This window comes from Motacilla alba, chromosome 4 (assembly GCF_015832195.1).
Source record: "Motacilla alba alba isolate MOTALB_02 chromosome 4, Motacilla_alba_V1.0_pri, whole genome shotgun sequence".
NCBI lineage: Eukaryota > Metazoa > Chordata > Aves > Passeriformes > Motacillidae > Motacilla > Motacilla alba.
Genome location: NC_052019.1, coordinates 63443386 through 63463688, shown reverse-complemented (window position 1 = coordinate 63463688; position 20303 = coordinate 63443386).

Sequence of the window (20303 nt, the reverse complement as noted above, 5' to 3'; positions counted from 1 at the left end):
TTGAGAAATACGTGTTTGTGTCAGGGAAGAAAAACAAGAATTTTCTTCTGTTTGTGGGTTGGCATTTTGATTTGATTTAGTGTGGAGTTGAGTTTTCAAAATCATGGTTCTTTAGAATTCCTTCTAAGACTTACACGGCTAATATTTAGTTTCCACGGTGGAGGCATTTTTTCATGTGTTCCAGCTCTTACAAACAAGTCAGTTTCACTTTTAATGAAATTTCATGGTAGTTTTCATTGTTGCTGTGAATCAAAGACAAAGTTTACCTTTCACGTACAGTAGAGAGTTTTTTTTTTATTTGGTAGGCATGTCCTGTAGCTGTCCTAAGTCAATGTATATTTGAAGTAAATTAAGAATTGAATAGACAGCACTGAAAACTACACCCCCTCATCTCTGTACCCAAGACATATTTCTATTAAAAAGCAGGGGGTGAAAACCAGCTCTTTCTCCTTCTGCAATTACTCTCAGCTTTAGGGTCTTCTGAGTTTATGCAGGCAGCAAAACTGCGGTCACGCTGGAATTTTCATTCTCCTATTTCATCAGCAGTATGATCAGAAACAGCATTTCTCAACAGGGCAAAGGAAATATCCTATTGTTTTCATTGTACAGATCAGAGGACAGGCTAATGTGCAGCCCATAGGAGAAATTAGTAACACCTTTCAGAAGTGGGTAAAGTTTGATTTGTTGTTGCAGTCCAATTGTAAGTGCACTAAAAAGCATAGACTTTTGTGGTTTCGTTTTTTAAAGCCTGTATATTCCAGTTGTGGAGAAAATGTTTGTTTAATGAAACAACAATTTTAACTCCAAATTTACTTGGAAAAATGTGAATTTTCTACTAGGCCATTTTGGTTTTAATATATTCAGCTATTTGCACACATGGATTTAATAGAAAAATGTGGGGAAAATTCCATGTTCTCCTCTTGTGGGCGCTGTTCTCAACTCTTTGCTCTAAATCCAATAGTTGTAAGCTGAGTACAGGCAGCCTAGTTAGCAACACCACCTGCAGATCTGTACAAAATGTGATTATCATGTACCCATAAAGAAAGCAGGGAGTGTTGAGCATTGCTGTGCTGAGCAAGAGGCATTACAGGCTCTGGATGATTTGTTTGTTCCTGCTTTAGGGTGCCTGCACACCCACCTAAGGTGGTGATAGTGTGAATCTCCTTCTGTGTCATTAGATGAAGTGGCATCATTTTAATGCTTTGGCATTAGTTAACTTCATGTGCTGCCTGATCAATGCATCCACGTCCAAGTATCTCCAAGATATTTCAGTGTGCCCTTTCTTTGTCAAGACCATCTGCATGAATATTTCAGTCAGTGTAGACAAATGCCAAAAGTGCTAGAGCATTCTACTTAGTCATACAAGGCTCTTTAGGAGATTTTAAATAGTTATTATACAAACTGATGTCACTTTACTCAGTGTCAGCAGGTTTGACGGGGCTTGCTTACTGGTGACACTTTCTGGAAGTTTTAAAGAGTGAAGATCTTAGTAGAGCCAGCTTCTTATTCTTTATTATTTTTATTGTGTGCATCTTGTGTGCCTAACAGGCTGGGGTGAAAGTGAGGAATTTGTGCATGCAACTAATGTGTTTTGCCGTTATCTGAGTGCTGTGTTCAAATAGTCATTTTCAAAGAATGAAAAAAAAATATTATGTTTTTCTGTACAGTATGAATCATATTAACTATATTTTAATGTATTAGGTTGTCTTATTTGCCTGGGTGTCCATTTCTCCAGGTATTCCATTTTAGTGATCTCCTATATTCCTCAGGAAAATTGCAGCTGGTGATACAATTGTCTTGCCTTTATGAATGGGTCTGAAATGGGCCACTTTAAATATGGCAACCATGTTTTAAGTTCTTGATCAAGCTTGGCTGGACTGCTTGGCTGGAGATTGACCAATCTGATGGAATAGGTCTTTTTTAATAACTTGTTGCTGTTTTTTTCTTGCTGTCCTTTAGGCCATGAGTTGAATGTTCAATTCTAGTCTGTCCCCATGGAGAAGATTGACAGCTGCTGCTTGTATTTAATAGAACTCATACAAATTTATTTCTGCGCTAGGACTCTGAAGAGATTTAAAAAAATGATTCTGGTCTTATCCTAAAAAGTAAAAGAACTCACTTGAGTATTTATTCAAGCTGAGGCACAATGAGAGCAAACACTATGTAAAATCTGAATTTCTTTTACACTAGTTGAGAGAAAAAAAAAACTTCTAAAATATTTAAGTTAAAGGTTGCCATAGTAAAATAAGTAGAAATAGAAAGAGATCAGTCTGCTACATTAGACAATGATGGGCTTTAGGTGTTGGCCCTCTGTCAGTCTTGGTATGATAGTAGGTGTATTGGTAAAGTAATATTGTTCAACAACTCTTTGTTCAACAGGTCACATCCTGTGAAGTGGGAAAAAACTTGTTGAAATACCCTGACCCCACTGAAGAGGGGAAGCAGAGGTGGGAAACCTACCAAAACTGTGCTGAAAGGACCTGGGACATTTCCTGCATGATGATGTTTTATATAAATCATTAGATGATATCAAAAGATTTTTTTCCAGTATTGCCAAGTACAAAATAGAACGGTGTGAGGTACTTGGGGAAAATACTTGGTCTCACAATAAGCAACGCCATGGTAGAATTGCTCAATTTCCCAAAGCAAAAATTATGAAGAGGTGCATGGCATTCCATTAGCCTGAACAGTAGTGCTGTGGAGAGAGGTTGTTTTGTACTAATCCTGGTAGCTCTTCCCAATCCACAGGTCATGGCAGTTTTTCTCCTTCTAAAAATTAAAACCTAATTTGGCCTGACACGAGTCACTGAACAGTCCATCAAAAATTTTTTGTTTTGCTAAGCATTTTTTGGTACAGAGTGCCAAATAAAGGGGCGGTTTCACAAATGTGCTGTTTGAATGAAACTGGGATAACTGTGACTTTTGTGGGCATTTTGGAGTACTCAGCACCACAGCTGAACAAATTCAGTGATAATGACCTTTCTAGTCCATATTTGGACTTAAATACATATATCTAACATTGAAATAAAATTTTGGATAGTGAGAATATTAGAAACATAGTTGAAGTCTGGAAGGGACTCTTTCTCATGAAGTCCTACCCAAAACTCTGCTTTCCCACACTTTCATTTCTAAATTTTTGTATAATTGCCTGGTGACTTGCATAAGGTACTGATTTCATTGAAAAATTCCCATCCAAAGAAGCAGGTAGGCAGACTACCCCTCAGAACCCAAACTTAAATCAATTTGACCCTCTGAGTAAACCACATTTAATGTGTGAACCAATAAATGACAGTACAAATGCTGCTAAGAAAACAAACCAAGCCCCACAAATCTAGAATCACTAATTACTTTTCTACAGATTCTTGGCTTCTGCACATGCACTGCATTTCTTCCAAGAGAGAAACCTGGACCTTAGTGAAATCTGTTGTTCTTATGCCATTGTTTTCACAGGAATTAAATTTATAGGGTTGACACAAGTGACAAAAATGCCTGCCAATCTTAATTTATTAGTTTTAAATTATACCCTCTGTGTGCCTGTGTGTTGAAGATAATACCACAAAGAGGAGTCATGTTGGTGGGCACATAGCTGGTGAATAGGAATCTTGATATAAACAGAGTTTGAGTTTGAATATTTCCTTGTTATGCTTATGATCTCAATCAGTCTGTACTACAAGCTAGTGCTCTTCCTTGAGAAATATATACCAAAAAGCAAACAAAATACTCTTCTGTATTAAAGTGTTAGTCAGCATAAAGCTCTGAAAAAGGCTGCCATGAAGAGTCATCTTGGTTGACTTTTAATATCTCCTGCATGGTAAATGCTGAAATTGGATATGTCACTAAAAGCTGCTCTTTGGCAGTTTCAGCTTGCATGACCTGCATTTACTCAGCAGATCACTACAGGTCTTGCTGATCTTCCCCTGACACCACTTGAACAAGATCTTTCTAATGGATACCTTTTTTTTTTTCCTTATTTTTCTTACTGTTCCTCCTCCAACCATGTATTAGGTATTAACATGCTTTCCTTGGAAACTGGAGCATGCATTTTATTTCCTGCTATTTCCTTCTTCAGCAAATTTATTTCAGTGCAAGGGACTACTCTCTTGTGCTGCTCAGTGGTGCAATAGTCAAATGGTCAAATGGGTGATATGCTTGAGCTGCCATATTGTACATTGGCAAACAGAAAAAAAAAAAAAGAAAAAAGGGTAAAAAGAGTCTTATATTTTTGAGAGAGTTTAGCCCTGAAGGCACTGTGTATCCTGTAGCTGCCCTGGTCTATCAAGGGGAGCTTAGCAGCAAGATATAATCTTAGAATTCAGATGGCAGCAAATTTCTGATTTTTCCAGCTGGCAGAATCTGTGGTGCAGCTCAGGCAGACCATACTGAGCAGCTCTTTGCTTGGCTCTAATGCACACACACTGCTCAGCTCAGCCTCTTCCATGCAGCTGGAAGTGCTCTCTAGTGAGGATGGCATGAAAAGTGTGTGTGGGGGATGCTGTCTGTGTCAAAGTATCGACTTTTGAAGTGTGTGCTTGTGTTTTAAATTTGCATTCAAATCAGTCAGTCATACTTAAAAAGATGCACTCATGAAAGAGTTTGGCCTGAGAGATATTTTTTTATAACCTACCATGTGGTAAGAACAGACTGGCTTTAGAAAAAATGACATCACAGCTAATTCATGGGGTAAAAAACAAGAAGAAATTTGTATGAGGAACCTTTTTGCTGTAGGTTTACTCAGCAATGTTGAGCACAGTGAAAGCTGCTGTAGGCTTCGGGTTTTATCAACAGGTCTCTGATGTCAGCAATCCTGCTATGATATGCAGAGTAGCAGTAAAAAAGCCATAATAGTGGCTTAGTTTTTCTCCTGTGCACCTAACTATTAATATCATAAGTGCATTTTACTATTATTTCAGACTATATATTGTGGTCTATCTAACTTAGTTATTAGACTCAGTGAAATTATATTTGGAAGACCTCTCTGAGGACAGCCAGCAATTTGAGGTCAAAACCCATGAAGAATGACAACTGATGAGTTCATGTCTGATTTGGGTCAGGATTTCTGAAGCAGGATTTTCCAAGAAGGATCACAGTTTTGGTTTTTGGGTGTAGCTTTTAAGGAAATTGTCTGTACTATTTGGGAAGGGAACTCCTTCTTTGCTTGTGCTTGTTCTTAACCAGTGTTCATTATTCTGTGAAGTGTTCCTCATTAGCAAGGGTCTTCTCTTAACTTCAGCTTTTAGGATAATTAATTGTACTGCCTGAAACGTTGTTCTTCACAGTCAGAGCAGTACCCTGTCTCTAAAAGAAAGGGCTAAATTTTGAAACTGGCTAGGTAATTGCAGATTATGCAACCTGTATGTACTTGTGCTTTGTAAATTGACCTTGGTCTCACATGGCAGAATTTTATTCCAACAATGTCATTTTTGATATGAAAGAAGATAGGAGATGTTGAGCTCTGAGCTGGTAGCACAGCAGAGTTCTCAATAAACATTGGCATGGATTGGCAGAGATTTTGTGATAGTCTTTGACAGCAGTAGGGGATTTATATCTCACTTTTAATAGCAAAATGTGTATTACAGATGAAATATTTTACTCTGCAACATTACTTTTGAACATTGGGTTCTTCAGTTTAAGTTTTTCCCAGGCTATGTTTGGACACATAGAACTTGGAAGGGTGATGTGATTTGGTACTATACATATTGTTGCTTTGACAGTGGAGATGTCACACAGCTGTGTTCTCAAAAGCCACATCTTTGCTACTGGTTAAATATTCAAAGATGTTGCAACAGTTCAGTTCATAAAGCCATAAAGATAATGATGTTGAAGAATGTTCATAACTAATGCTTAAAAAGAGATCCAATATCTTGGACTGTTTAAGTAAATCATTAGGGGAAAGAAAATGTCACAGTGGAAACTTCTTTAACCTTCTCACATTTTTAGTGCAAGTAAGGTCCTACAAAGCTGCTTGATTTGGAAACAAATTTACAGAAGCAATTGGCATATATGTGCATATAAATAGGAATAAATGCATTTAAATGGCTATCTTCCAGCCTATATTTAGCAGTGGATCAAGTGCAGAATGCTCTTTCCAGATCCTTTATTTCCTTTGAAACAGTACTTAGCATGACGAGTTCCTCTCTGTAGATTGTTCTGTTAAGTTTCTTCCATCTGTATCTCCCTTTAGCCCCAGGCTGTTAAAAATGAGACAGTTTTTGAATGAATAATGCTTATGTGATGACTTTTTTATATGATTAAAGAAAGTGTGGGATGATATTTTGGTACCCTTTTTTTTTCCACTTCACTAATGATGATATATAGACTGTAAGATTTTCTAAGGAAGAAAAAAGAAATAATACTCTTCCTGTTTGATCCTGTTCATTGGTAGGAATCAGGTCCTGTTTTGCCTTTGTTCATTTGAGCTCAAGCTTTTTCTAAAGATGATAACTGATACCTGCCTTTATGTTGATTAAATTGGGGGAAAATATTATCTGCATTTCTGCTAGATTGAAAGTATCCTACAACTTGAACATGTGGAAAGAAATATCGCGAATGTTTTTGACATATAAATCTTAAAATTTAAGAGCTTAATCTCCCTTAATTCAGTCTCATGTTACAATTAAAATCAGTGGTATTTTGCTGCTGAACTCTACTATTAATGCTGTATTTCAGTAATACAAGCTGTAGAGATCTCTGTTGACAGGGTTTGTGAGTGTCAACATAAAGAAATGAACATTTTTTCAAAACTACCTGTAGCTCATATTACATTTGGCCTTTGAGTTATCCAAGCAACTAACGATGTGAAAGTTAGTTGTTTAATGGAACAGGCTTTCAAGGGTTTTAATTATCCAAAGGATCAGAAAGGGATGAGTCAGAAAATGTAATGTTAAACAATGGATCCACTTCATACCCCTGACACACCGTGGAGCTATTTTGAAGGTAATGAATCTCTTTGTTTCACCCTTATGTATCTGAAAGAAAAGTAAACAAAACCCTTGAACTACCCTCAAAGAAATGCTTTTATCGACTCTAATGGAGCTATTGACATTAGCAAATCTAACTGTGATTTAAGGAATTAGCACTCTGTCCTCTCAATTTGTGTTCTGTTCATTTAAATGTTGAGAAATGGATAGGCATACAGGCTGCCAAAGCTTTAAGTTACTGAATGAGATATGTTAAAGTAGTTGGAAGATTTTGGGAGTTTAAACTTAAAAAAAAAAAAAATCCAAACCAAGCAAAAAAAAAAAAAAAAAAAAAAAAAAAAAAAGACCCAAACAAACCACCTCAAACCAGAAGTTTTTTCTATCCACTTGGAGAACATCTGGGATGTTCTGTGACTGGGAAATCAATCCTCCTTGTTTTTTAAAGGAAGTCCTTATTTACTTTATATATTCAAGGGAGTACAGAACAGAATTTAAGGTATTGGTCAAACTTTAATAAAATAAATACTAGATGGGGAAAGCAAGCAAAGGCTTAAAAACCTTTCAGCTGTTTTGATGGAGTTTTATTATCTATTCCCCTCTTTTTTGAAGCGCCAGGTTTGATTTGACAGAGAGTCCTCCAGCATTTTGGTGTCGTGTTGGTTGACAAAGCTCTTGGGTGATGCAGAACAGATAGAGCTTGGTGTGATCTTCACCCTCCCTTCAGCAAAGCAAACCAGGTAATTTCATTATTCCACCAGTAACACATCTCAGTGATTGCTCTGAACTTGCTGATGGTAGCAGCTGAAGTGTGTGCATGCATGTACAACTGCTCATCAGGTGAGACCCTGCTGGCAATGCCCAGGGGGCTGGCATTTGTTGCTGGCTGCTGGCCCCTGGCCCTATGTGGTGGCAGTGGGGGAGGGATCTGTGGGTGCTCTGCACTTTGCCTTTTTTGGGAGAGCAGCACAAAGTTTGTGGTCTGAACTAGAATTTATCTGGTGTGTTTGAGAGAAACTTGAAATTAATTTAGGGACTGAGAGGCAAGTAGAGAGTCATTAAATTTTTAATGAGCAGAAATGATCAGGCATATCACTTTGTTCATCACATTTGTGTCTAGTCTTTTTTTTTATACCTATGTCTTTCCCATTCTCTGATTAAGATTCGTAGGCATACAAAGACCTTTAGAATTACGGCTCTAATGTGAACTTTTTTTCTTATAGCTGTGCTGGGTAGTTGGTAAGGTCAGAAAACAGTGAGTTATAGTGACTTCAGCCTTTTAAGGAAACTATTTGCAGTGATCTTTAAAAACAAACAGTTTTCTTTGTGTGAAATGAGTAGGTCTTGGTTCAATTGCTGGTAAGGAAATGAAAACATTGCATATCAGATAACACAGTTGGGATTTTTCCACATAGTTCATGGTCTCTGTGTTAATCTCAGACATTTAAGAGAGTAAAAAGAGGGATTAATTTTATTCATTTATTCATTCTCTAAAGACATTTCATTCACAGCAGATACAGGTATGCTGACATGAGGAGGCTTCGGTGATATGTCAGCAGAGTTCAGATGTGATTTGCTACACTTATTGGACTACTCACACTAGAAAGCTCTCAGAGCAAAGCCTGCATTTATATATATTTATCCTGAGACCTATGGAATGTATTTGATGATTTTTCTAGAGGAACCAAAGTTTCTTAACTCTTTCTCTAACATATTGTGGTGAAATAATTTGGTGTAAATCCTGGGGAGGAGGTTAATTATTGCAAACCAAAGTAACAAGTGAAACTAGTTACAGAGGGATTGAATGATAGCTAAAATAATAAAAAATAACATTGATGCACTAATAATAAAGTGAGTTGCTCTTGCCATGCTTATAGACTTTAGATACAACCTCATAGAAACAAGTTTTTAATACATTGTGATTAAAAACTTCCCAAGTTTTGATTTTATGCTGTTATGCTGTATGTTTTATGTTGGGTAGGGCCTTGTGCACTTCTTCCTGAAATGTTTGCTTAGAAATAGCAGAGAAGTGTAATGAATGCTCTTTATCTGTAGTAGCTTTGTATTTTAAAACCAACTAAGGAATGTCTGTCTTTGTACATTGTGTAGATAGTCATATCTGTCTCCTGCTATCTCCCAGTTGATGCTCTTGGACCTTTTTGTAGCATGTCAAGCAAGCTATTAACATGCCCTTCAGTTTATAAACATCCTGGTAAATATGTTTCTGACTTCCTACATCTGTGAAAAACAATAGACAGTCTTTTTGGTTTAAAAATTTAACACCATGTAGGATTATTTGGAAATGAAAATCACAGTTGAAACTGTGTTCTCAATGTCTTTTAATCTGTACTGAATAATCTGGAGTTTTTTACAACTCCCAACTTTCATCTAGCACTAAAATACTGAGACCGTTTTGGCCTTCTCAACACATTTCCCACTGGTCCTCTACTGCACCTGCTGTGCTGCCATCAGCCATTAATGTTCAGACGAAGCCAACAGCTTGTTAGGATGTGTCTGAGACACTCAGTAGTGCAGATGGCATGTTCTGTCTGCCTCTACCTGTAACATCTGGCAGCAGTCAGATGTGAGAAAGCCCAAATGAGAAGGAGGGAGATAATGTTTTTAAGTTGAATTGAATAAATATTTTGCCCAGACAAATTATTGCAGTTTGCTTGAGGTCATAAAAGAAAAAAAACAAAACACCCATGTAAATGGAGGGCAGAATTAGCTTGCTTGGTTGAATTAATTGAATGAATTTATATATTGTGTGGACTTCCAATTCAATTTTTTAAAAATTCTGTGAGCTGGTTTAGAGCTTAAGAGATCAATGCTGTAGTACCTAGGGAGTTTTCTCCTTAACTATCCCCAAGAATCTATCAAGCTACACACTAGGCAGATGGCTGGGAACAAGTTTTTCTATGCTGTTAGCAGCTTTGCTGTTGGTCTTGATGCAATTTTAAAATGTTTTCTAATTGAATTTGGGATTGTTGAGATCAGATTCAAATGGCATTTGTTCCTTCTAAATGACCTTGGTTGTTGTTATGAAGAGCCTGACAATACGATGACTGCCTTTTCCATCTCATCACATGGACAAGAATATTGAAATTTATTTCTTTCTGAATCAAATGCATTTTTCCCCTCCTACCTTATCCTTCAAAAAGCCTTAGTGTGGTAAGATGTAATGAAGTGTTCTTCACAAAGCCTTTACCCTGTAAAAACTGCAACTTGGTAAAAAGTAAACATGTGTATGCAAAGGCACAATCTGTGCCACAGAGAACTAAAAAGCTGCATAATTCTCAGTCATCTCAGTTTTTACTGGAGACATTTTTGCATTCCTGTTTTTTGTCATTTAAGAAGGTGAGAGGGTTTGTCATCTGAGATTGGCTGAGTGATTTGGCTGTCTTTCCCCTCCACTCTCCCATTTTCCTTCAGTTCTTAAACTGTCTTGGTCTCAATCCATGAACACTTTTCCTTTTGCTCCCTCTGGTTTCACACTGGGAGCACTGGGAGAGGGCAGTGAGCTCTGAGTGTAACATTGGCTGGGATGGACCATCCCTCCAGCCAACTCAACTCACCTGTCCTGTCTGTATCCTCACCCAGCTTCTTTCTTACTCCCAGCCTACTTTTTGGGGAGGGGAGGGGAAAAGAGTGGGAAATAGACAAAGCCTTGGTGCTTCAGAAAGTGTTTTTGTTTTTTTTTTTTTTTCCTTTTCACCTGTCCTTTTTCGTGTCTGCTTCATTGTTCAGAAACAGCCATAACAATGTTGTGTTATGTACACAGTTTTAGCCACAAACTCAAAGCGCAGCACACCATACGGGCTGTTGTGAAGAAAGTTGATTCTGTTCCAGCCAGATCCAGTATGGATAGGAAACTCTGTCCAAGTTAATTAAAGATAAACAAATCCTGTATAGATTTAACAAGGCACTTTTTCCTCCTATGTAGACAAAGCCTGCTAGAAAATGCTGAATTGTGCAGGAGAGGTGAATAAGATTAGAGTGCAGTGGACACAATAAAGCTGTAAGGCCCCACTCCACCCCCCCCAGTTTTACTAAGCTCAAGAGAATTTACTAGATTTGAAAGATGAATCGTGTCAGTAAATCTTAAGATTTGTTGGCCTGCCAAAGAAGGAGGAACAGAATAATATGGCTTTTCATCTACAACAATTTTTTGACAGTGCTAATGAGTGCAGAACAAGAAGTGAGGGAGACTGATTTCTGATATCAAAACCAGCTCTTGGGGAAAGATCTCATCCTGTTACTTGCAAAGTCTCTTGGCTTTCAGAATAAATAATAGAGACATTTTAGATACCTTTTTTTTTCAGAATCTGTATACTAGAATCTTGACAACACTGACATAAAATGTGACACAATTAATCACCCTTAAGTTTTGAAGAGCTATTAGTGTAGAGGCATATTTTGTGTTGGCATTTATATTATGAAGTTAACACAAGGATTGCTTGAAAGCCCAATGTCCACTTTTCTCATGTTTGCAGTTAAGCTTCCAAGACATTTTTGAGAATGCAAAGTCGTCAGGTAGTTCTTCAGCCCTGTGGTATGAGAATAGAGTTTTAATTAATGCTTCAGCAACAAAAATGCATCTGTATTCTGTGTCTTTTGCATCCTTAAAATAGTTGTCTTCATTCTCATTTGAGTTGTGATTTTCTGCCTTTTACACATCCTGTTTTCTCCAAAGTAAGAACTAGACTACTTTAGAAACCATGGCAGTCTATCACCTAAAGCAAAACATGCAGATAATTTGCATTTTGAACTGCTGACCTGTTTGCAGGCCTCATTTTCTCTCTCATTGAAAAGCTCCAAAAAATGCCTGTTATAACCTTACAGCTGCTAAAAAGGAAAAGGGGAAGCATGTAAAGCAGGGTACCAGACCTCCTCCTGTCAATACAGCTGAATAGATTCAGCTATTGTCAGTCAAGTAGATACCAGTGCTATTACACTTACAAACCCAATGTTCCTAATCAAAGTCAAGTGTTTGCCACTTCTCTGAGCGGAGAAATTTGACAGCCTCAGTTAAAAGTGATGGCAACAGAAAGACAACAAGCGGGTTCTTGGAAAGGAGAAATTAAGGAAAAAAAAACCTAAGGAAACGATTACAGCGGCAAATTTGGGGTGTGTGTTTTGGGGTTTTTTTTTTTAGTTTTTTTTGGTTTTTTTTTTTAGTTTTTTTTCTTCTATTTCATAAACCATAAACTCTCTCAGACTTGCTCAGTGCTGCAGCCAAGAAATGATCCCATCTCTGTAACAAATCCTTTCCTTGTGTTCAGCATTCTCATAGTGACCAGGATGGGGGTGAGGAGGAAAGAGCACCTGCCCATGTTCTTGATTGACCCATGTCACAAAGGTGAGTTGTAGCAAAAGGAATGAAGTCTTGTCGAGAGTGCTTAGCACAGAACAACCTGTGACTGAGCACAGGGGAAGGGTGAGGTAGAGGCTGCTCAGTGGGACAAACAGTTCTTAGGTGTGTGTTACTGGTATGTGCTACTCTGTGCTGTGGTTTTCCAGACACAGCTGGAGTAGTCACAGCTAAATGTAGATATCCACTTTTGAATGTCATAGGGCTTTATTGCTTTGTAGGCTTGAAATTTGTTGTTTCAAAATGCCATCTATATCCCCTTGAAAGATGAGTCTGCCTATGTAAAATGGGCGTTCCTATCACATCCAGAGGGAATAACTAAACATCTGCAGGCTGGTTACTGTTCTCTTTTATATTAGATTTAAAAACAAAGGTTTCCTCATATAGTTCCTTCCTTTTTTCTCTCTGTGAACTGTAGTGATTTTTTAAAATGAGAAACAGTAATATAATTTGGTTGTGCAGAAAAATGCAATATGTGCCAAATGATTGATCACTTCTGGCCTTGGAATCCTCAGGCAACTATTTCACAGTACATTTTAGGAGTAGTTTTGGAGATATAAATAGATCAACACAATCTGCAGCAATTAGCAGATAAAAAGAAATAACAATCAGCTCTATATACTGGATATGTAGTAAAGCTGGATTTTAAACCAAAGGGAGCACAAAATTTCCCCTTGCAGCTTATGATTCAGCCCTTCTGTGTTGGAATGCAGCAGCAGAAAAGCTGATCTGTGGGATACAGTTTAATGACATGTTGTGGTTTAACCCCTACAGTAACTCGGTCCCATTACTGCCGGCCCACTCTTCTCCAGCAGAAAAAAAGTGAGAAAACTTGTGGCTTGAGACAAAACAGCTTAACAGGTTAAGCAAAAGCTGTGCATGTAAGCAAAGCAAAACAAGGAATAAATTCACCCCTTCTCAGGGGCAGGCAGGGGCTCAGCTATCCCAGGAAAGCAGGGTTTCATCACCCATAATGGTAACCTGACTTTCTATTCTGAGTGTGATGCCATATGGATCATCATATGGAACATTCCTTGGGTCAGCTGGGGTCAGATGTCCCAGCTGTGTCCCCTACAAACTCCTTGAACAGCTCCAGCTTAATCACTGGTGAGATAAGGAGAGGAAAAGGCCTTGTCTGTGTATGGGCTGCTTAGCAATAACAGAAACATCACCATCATTAACGATGTGTTCAGCACAACCCCAAATCATAGCCCCATACTAATGCTGTGATGAAAGTTAACTCTACCCCTGACAAAACCTGCACTTGATACAGTAAATGTTGCCTTGCCCTTGGTTATATGTTTATTTATGCCTCCCCTCCGAAGGGGAGGCATAACTTATTATGAAATGGTTGTCAGTGTGGTTCTTAAAAAGCCCATACTGTTTCTAACAGAGTAATAATTATTGCTTTATGTTTGACCTTGTTTGGGTTACAGTGACACCTGTCAAATTGAAGATCTAGAGACATTTGTTTACATGCTCTTTAAGGGATTGCTCTCAATGAGAGAAGTTTGGAGGTTATGTGCACCAGATCCATGCAAGCTTTTCTTCAGGTCTAGAATAGAAGGAATAATACCAACCTCCTACTTCTGGAGATGAGCTTGGTGGCTTTTTCTTAGCAAGATCTTTCAGTTTCAGACCCAAAGAACAGCTTCTGTGCATGGAGACTTGTTTACTGAGCTATGTTAGCAGATTCTGCTGGGTTTTTGCTACACCCTGCCTCACTTAGACATTCATGACTCAGTGGGAACAGCACATTTCTGTGAATGTCTGTCTCTTGCTTAAAAAGCTTGATTCTGTTACAGCTTTCTAAAATTGTTTTAATCTAGAAAAGGTATATTTTCATCAAATATAGTAGAGCAGAAGTCAGGTTTACATGGCTCATATGCATATATAGGAGGTAAATGTTTTTGGTAAGGAACCTTTCATAAATGTCTGTCCTGAAGGTAGTTTTAGTAGCATGTGGTAAGGTTGCCAGTTTCATCTGTCATAATGTGACCTTTGCCAAGTGTGCAAAAAGAAACATCGTAAGTTATGAACTGATGATTTAATCATGTGTCACTTAGTCACAGAAACTTAAGGGCAGATACCCAGGGGAAAACTAGGCCCCATTTAAAGAGCTTCTGGTAAAATATGGTAAAATCCAACACTGCTGCAGACAGGACTTATCCTTGGCAGCAGAGCCACAGCACACTGGGAATTCCAGACTGGGGTCTGTGCTTCTGCCCAGAGGCTTTTTGAGTGGAAGGGTGGGGTGTGCTTGAGTGCTCACCACCCTGCTCTTGAGGCACCACGAGTTTCAGTGTGTGGTTGATGAAGGATGCTTATCAGTCACCTCTGGCACCAGGAACTGCCGTGACTTTTGCTATGTGAATATCACTGACTTTGTTTCACACAATTCTTAGTAAGAATCATAGTTCCTAAATGGAGTAGTGCTCTCAAGAGGCATAAGCCAGTACGTTATTTTATCTCAAATTCATCATTCTGATGTGATCATGCAGTAAGAAGAAGATGCAGCAAAATTCAAGCATTGAACTTACTGGTTGCTTTTTTTTCCTCCCCTTCGGTAATGAAATTTATAATTAGCATGTTCAAGATGCTAAAGAGAATGTGAGCATGTTAACAACTCTCCAAATGTCAAAATTATTTTGCAGTTGTCATTGGTTGTTCACATTAGGGAAGATGCTTTTTACTACTTGGTAAGTTTCTTACAGTCACAAAATAGAGCAGAGAAATATTGAAGGACATCATTCAAATCTGCAAACCAGCAGGGGTTGATGCTAAAGGCCACAGCTGTCTATAACTGTTAAAAGCATCAATTCATAACAATTGGTGCAAATATTGCTTGCTCTGGTCAAATTTATCAAAAAAAAGTATTGTGTATTAGAAGATGATAAAATAAGCTTTAAAATAAACCTCTTAATAGTGTTACCAGTCTTCTGAAAGAGAACACGGGAAACCATATAAATAATTTTACATAAGGAGTATGTATCCATATTATATTAATGGACTTCCTTTAGAGCAAGAAAAAACATTCAGGATGATCTCAAGGTAGTTCACTTGCTTGACCAAAATCTTACCAAGTTCTAAGATGTGTCTTGATCCAAAGAACATTAAATAAAAAAAAAAAAAGAGGTGAACCGCGTTGCAAATATGTTGTTACATAATACTTAAATTATTATCTGAAAAGATTACAGAGGTCTATCACTCCAGAATGAAAGAAGAGACCTGGCATATTTTTAGGATATAATCTTGTGATCATTAGAGTATTCTTAGACATTAGTCATGAGCAAAAATATGTTTTTGAATATAATTGAAGCAGCATGAATGCTGATGAAAGATTAGGGTACTGTTATGTAGCCAGAATAATTACTGATTCATGTAAAACACTGATTTCCTTGCAAGTCTGGAAGATGAATACATCTAGTACATGAGAACAAAAGCTCAGCTGTGTAGAGCGTGGTGCCAATAAGGCAAAGGTTGTGGGTTTGATCCCCATATGGGCCATTCACTTGAGTTGACTCAATGATCCTTGTGGGTCCCTTCCAATTCAGAATACTCTGTGATTCTGTGATTCTGTTTGCAGGCTGGCAATCACAGTCAGTTCCCTTAGAAGGTATTAATGTTTTCTTGAATTCTATTGTAACTACATCCTCCTGTAATTTTTAGCGTGGTATTATTCATCGTAGTCTAACAAAGTACATTTGTGTTAAATGAGCCTGTTTAGTCTATCTGTGAAGACAGTTAACAGGTAGATTATCTTTAAAAACAAAAATATTTTTAACTATGGAATTACTACCCAAATGGTACCAAAAATCCTATTACCTTAAGTGAAAATGCAGAAGAGCAAGGCGGTGTAGTTGAGTCTTCTATCAGATGGCATCTAATTTAATCCAAGTGAAGTTGGTGCATGATGATCATGCACTTTTTCCTGAGAATCATCAACTTTGTCAGAAAAAAAGAGAAGAGAGCTTGTTCTGTTGATCTGTTTTACATATCTGATGTTGACACAGAAGATACACCCTGTTTCTCATTTCAAAAATTTCTCAATCTCTCAGCCATGTCTGGACCTTGGAAAAGCATCCTAAAATGAAGGAAATTAAGCTTTCTGCTGCCCTAGAACAAGGTTATTCCTTCCTTTCTTTTTGGCTAAAGGATTTTTCTAGGGAATAGAAGGCCATAGGCTGTAATAATTATGAAGCCTGCTATACCAGTAGCTTCACTGACTGTAAAAATACTGGCTAATGGTGACAGGAACAGTCTGTGAACTGTGAAGTGGTAGCATGTATATATTGTTTTAGCTGACTGTTAAAGACCCTTTTTCCTCAGTGAGCAGGGTGGTGACCTGCACTCCTGAGACAGCCAGAGAAACAATCCTTGTCTCCTGTATCTGCAGCAAAGCCGCTTACATAATCCTTAGTAAAATATTACCTTAAATCCAGTAAGGCATATATTCATCAATTAATTCCATAGTGAATTATCTCTAACATTCTCAATTTCTCTACAGATGCAGAATGTGTGTGGGTTGATCAGAGTAGCACGTTTGACTCAATCAAAGTATATGCCTTGGTTACTGAATATGGATAACTCCTTGGTAGCTTTCAGTCTGTTCTGTTAATTAATCATCTTGCTAGTTGAAAATTGCTACCTTTTTAAAATGAAAGCCCTTCATTTTAAAGTTACAGCTTGTTTACTGAAGTGCTGTCATGACAAAATGCATCTATTAAACTTCCAAATTCTCCTACTATTTTCAAGTGGTCCTTATTTGTAAGGACAAGAGTAATTTTCCACTACTGAACTTTTAATCAATTCCATAAAACATAAATAATTATGACAGTGCCTATAGGTAGATCAAGTAAGGATTTTGTGCAAGAGTTTTTATCTATTTCAGTGGAGGATGGACATAACACTCAATTTTTCTACATTGATTTTTTTTTTTTTAAGTTGCTTCTTGAACCTTATTTAGGGCTGAATCAAAGGGATACCAGTGGCCTGACTTTGTGTGATGCTGTGGGTGATTTTGGAAGTTTGTAGCTGCCCCTTGATACACCCTAATGCTTGGGCAGTGTGAGATTGATCCCAGGATTAGTTCTGTGCCGTCCATTTGCTTGAAGACGATTTCCATTTTCTTGTCAGAGACAGGTCTTGACTGGGCATATTGCAGCCAGCACTCTGAAGGCAGAAACTGCTTCAAGTGGAACTAGATGAGCCCAGTAGTCTTTTCCTTAAAGGAAGCTGCTATCAGCTCCTTTGCAAATAACCCAACCAAAACCCCACAAGGTCTTTTCCCTGACAATAGGGAAAGAGAGACTCTGGATTTCATTTATTGTTGGAAGATGCTTCCTTCTCTTCAAAGTCAAGTAATGCTAATTCTCTGGAGTTAAGCACTACTTCTGTTGAACCACATCTTATTATCCATTTCTCTGCTGAAATGCTGCACGTGGGATGTGAATGCATGTTATTTAATCTCTGATAGGCAGATACTTCATCTTTTGGTAAACAATAAGATTTTCAACTGGAAATTACTTTTCATTCAGAACAGATTAGGTGAAAATACAAATGAAACTACTCACAGCATTCAAAATAGATAATATGGGTAGTAATGTTTTTAGACTTTAGTGGAAAAATAAAGAAAGCATTTCTACACAGAAGTAAAATTGGAAAGATTTCTCCCTCTACCTGCATTCCTCGGACCTCCTGAGCTGCCTCCCTGACCAGAGTGCTGGAGTGTATCTCCTAGAGAAAATTTCCTTTTGGTAAATTCTAAACTGCTTCAGAAACTCGCTTGAAGGCTTCCTTGGGTTCAATTTAAACTCCCTATTCCTCCAAGGCTTACTGATTTTATGGAAGTGAGAGATGCTTCAAAGTCCTGACAAATGAGAGATTAGTGTGCTACTTTTGGAGATGCAAACAGTGGCATAGCAGCCCAGAGGCCACGACCAGCAGTCAGATCAGTGAAGTGCATCTTCTGGCCTGTCTACCCCCACTTAGCACTTTAGTCAATGCCTGTATCCTTGGGTACATTGTTGAACATGCAGGGATGTTCTAAACAGATGATATTAACACAATGGGATTGCTGCTAGCTCTTGGTTGAGAGGAGATGTAGCTGTGGTTTGTAAACTTGAGGATGCCAGGTTTGGAAAGAGACAGTCAATCTCTAAGGGACAACGTTTTTCTCCACAAAACAACAGCAAGGCAATTTTACCGAAGACCTCGCTGAAAAATAAGTAGATGTTTGACACTGAGTAGCAATGCTGAAGTGTTAATAACTTGGAAATGCTGCAGAATGAAGTCATGCAATGTACTCTTACCTTGCTTGTAATTTAATTAGTGAGTTTTGATGAGGGTTTTTTTTTCCCTAGTAGGTTAAGAATGTCTTCTAACAAGACTAAATAGAAAAATTGCTAATATCAACAAAGCTGTGCTTTTCTATCATGTCAAAGATAAATTTCCAGTATTTCCTGGCAAGAACATGAAAGCAAGCAATCAAGTAATTATCTATATATGAACCACGTGTCTTGGAAAGCAGGTGTTATACTGGAAACACTTGAAAAAAAGATTATTTTCCATTATAACTGTTTCTATTTTAGCAACTGCTAGTCAACTTGAAGTATGTCCTTGATCCTCTAGTCCTTAAACAATACACTCTTCCATCTTAGCTAGAAGTACATGTTGGAAAAGAATAGGGATGAAGAAGAATTTGTAGGAAAAATAATTTGACATTAACATGGAGGCATGCTGGGGATTGGCAAAGTAGCAATGCTTTTTCTTGGGATTCTATTTTTACTATACATTTCCTTTAATGCAAAGAAGTCTGCAAGTGTAACTCTTTGAAAATTATTTTAAGATGGAGATGGACATCATATGAGCTACTTGCAAATAAACTTAATTTATTCTTCAGTATATTAACTTGGTTCTAATCACTGAATTCCACATGACTGAGTTCAAAGGAAGATCATGCACCCCTGCTTCTTCCCTAAATTTTAATTTCTTCTTAGTGTACTTCAAAACCTGACCTGCATAGACACACCGTACTTGACCTTTAAAGCTACAGCGTCAGGGGAATGATGACAACTGGAAGAAGCCATACAATTATTTGTCTAAAATGTTTGTATAAACGTTAGAAGCCACAGATGAGCAGTTTGTGGGAATGCTGTAGCTTCAGAGGCATGGGATGCTGCTGAAATCTGCATCTTCATGAATTATTAGTGCTACTGCTAAAGATGTTTGAATATCTTGCCTGTTTTTAGTGGAAGTTGATTCCACTTTTCTTGATGAAGTCTGAAAATATTTCTTCTACCTTTTGCAGGCTTGGGAATAAACATCTACCCAAGTATGTGTAGTCTGCTCTTATTTCCTCCTCATAATATCTACCGCCATGAGACCACAGTTTGCCTTCATCATGTTGCACTTCTCAAATAAGGACCAATGTTCACCATTTGCTGAGCAATGTGTTCTTAAAAGAAAAATGCATGGCATGTATAGCAGGAGAACTATACCTACAGAACAATTTTAAGTATAGCTGTGCTGTATTTTATTTGATTTTTATTTGTAACAGCTACAGCCCTCTGAACTGCCAGTAAAAAATGGAGTTTAACCAGCATACTCTGTTAATATGTTGGAGCTGGCAGAAAAGTACCAGTGTAGGTTGGCATACTTAGTGTGACAACACAGAGTAACCTCTGTAAAGAGCAAAGAACGGTTTTCTTTCTGTCAGTATGGGAGTAAACCAACAGAGAGAAATTAATGTGCCTAATGCATTAATGTCATGGAAGCCATTTGCTAAGGGGTTTAGACTTTTCTGCACACTTGCTACATAGAAGACTTAAGAAAAATGAAGCTTAAAAATGAAAAAAAAAAGAATAACAAAGTATAAACTATATTAATACCTTAGTTGTCAGCAGAGTAATTCAGTTTGAATACATCAAAAGTTCTGTGCATCTCTTTAGATTAAATGTAAAATGTGTTCCAGGCAGGACTGTCTCCTCCTCCAGTCTTAACCTAATGACTGCTGCTTC